The 1799-nt window shown below is 39.4% G+C and overlaps 1 long non-coding RNA gene across 1 annotated transcript; it reads left to right on the top strand.

The window, feature by feature from the left end:
• The first annotated feature begins 202 nt into the window (after window positions 1-202).
• On the top strand, window positions 203-1348 carry LOC310862718. The gene is made up of 4 exons (XR_014569606.1): window positions 203-427; window positions 524-696; window positions 798-928; window positions 1206-1348. It is a non-coding gene; the product is annotated as an uncharacterized lncRNA (long non-coding RNA).
• The last annotated feature ends 451 nt before the right edge of the window (window positions 1349-1799 follow it).

Genomic DNA, 1799 nt, shown 5'->3' with positions numbered 1-1799 from the left:
TCCATAAATTAGGAGATAAGTGTTTATAAAGTAGTGAAAGTAGCCGATCTACAAGCTCACAACGCGGCATGACATGCGGTGAGCTTGAAGATGTTTTGTTTTCACTAGTTTGGTTCCTGGGCAAACATCTAGATGCATCCTTATAGTAAATATCACTGGAAAGTATTGCAGTAGTATGAGTGGTTTCAACACTGTTACAGGTGGACCAGATGCTGGCGACAGATCCCCCTTCAGTGAGGAAAACCAGCTAACCACAGAAACCCAGTGTCGTGAGGCCATCGCACTGATGAAGCATACAACTGATGAAGCAATCATCAAGGAGAAGATGAAACAGACATTCACCCATCGCCAAGCAATGGTTCATGGTCCAGTGAAGTCCTCTGAAATATTCACCACCTTTCCAAGATTTCTTGACATCGCAGGAATGGTATGTGGCTCTTTAAAACTGAAATGAAAAATAACTAAACAGATAACATCCCTGGTGTTTTTTTCAACCATGTTGTCGTCTGAATTCCATCTGCAGATAGAGCAGTATTTCAGGCTGATGTTTGGTGATGACATCTCTGCAAAGTTCTTGGAGGTGGCCCACTTTCTACATGCAGAAAGTCCTGAAAGAAAGCCGTGGGCTCACCCAGACATCCGACCTTCAAGATCTGCTTCATAACGCTGAATCCACAATGGAACAACTGGAAAATGGTACGCTGGAATTAAAGGAATATGGAAGAGTTTGGTTTTGAAACCAAAGTGTAAACCGATTTTAATAAAAATTGTATTTGTGAATTTTCTTGTATTTTCAGGATGGGACAGTGAGATGTCGTCCATCTTGCTCATGATCCACCTCATGCCACCTTCACCACAAGGCAAAAACAAGAGACCCGGAAAGCTATCGGCCAGACAGGCCATTGACCACCTGGTGAAGTTCATCAAGGTCAGCTTCAGACTCCAGCCCATAGCATTTAACGTAGCACTTGCATATAAAAATATATATATTTTAACTGAATAGTTGCTTGGTCTTCTACCCATGTTTTTCTTACATTACTAGTTCTATCAATGTATTACCTTGCTTATTGTAAATCGCTGAGCATCTTGCATTTTGTGCCAATAAGTGATTCTGGTGGATATCCCATAACAGTTGGGCTCTAAACTGTTTGCAAACCGTGACTAATATTAATAGCGAGACTAATTAATTTCTCTTGTCGTCACAGACTGGGATCAGTGTCGAGGGGCATCTGGACAGCATCACAGAGAGCCTTCAACCCTATCTACTTGCTGTGGGGACCCAGAAGAGTGCGATACACAAATACTTCGTTGTGATTGACAAACACGCAATCCCTTGTAAGTCACCAGATTCTATTGCCTATTATATCAAGATAGGTTGGATTCATTGAAAACACCGTCCTTGGTTCTGGTGACTGATATTATCCTAATACGTATGGAGCTGTGTTTTTTTTCTCCAATTTCTGTTCATTGATTTGATTTGATTTCCCCCAAAAAACGGATGTTGTCAATTATTAATCTAACATGGTTAAAATAGAGTAATTGGTAGTGGATAAATTACTGATAAGTGTCTGATAACAGTAATATAGGCTAAAATGTGTAATTTACCTATCACATTATGTAGACAGCAGTTAGTTTACTTATAGTATCACTGTACAGATTATACTCTTGGCTCTTAGAAATAGTCATTGATGATCAAAAGTAAATATGTATTTATGAGTTTTCTAGTTTACTGTAAATTGCTCTGGATTAAGTGTCCTAAATGTCTCAATTTGAAAATTGCTGAATCAAGAAGTCTGGGT

This window comes from Protomyctophum parallelum (assembly GCF_964188405.1).
Source record: "Protomyctophum parallelum genome assembly, chromosome: 1".
NCBI classification, from domain to species: domain Eukaryota; kingdom Metazoa; phylum Chordata; class Actinopteri; order Myctophiformes; family Myctophidae; genus Protomyctophum; species Protomyctophum parallelum.
Note: the sequence above shows the minus strand (reverse complement) of the source record. Positions and strands in the feature narration are given on the sequence as shown.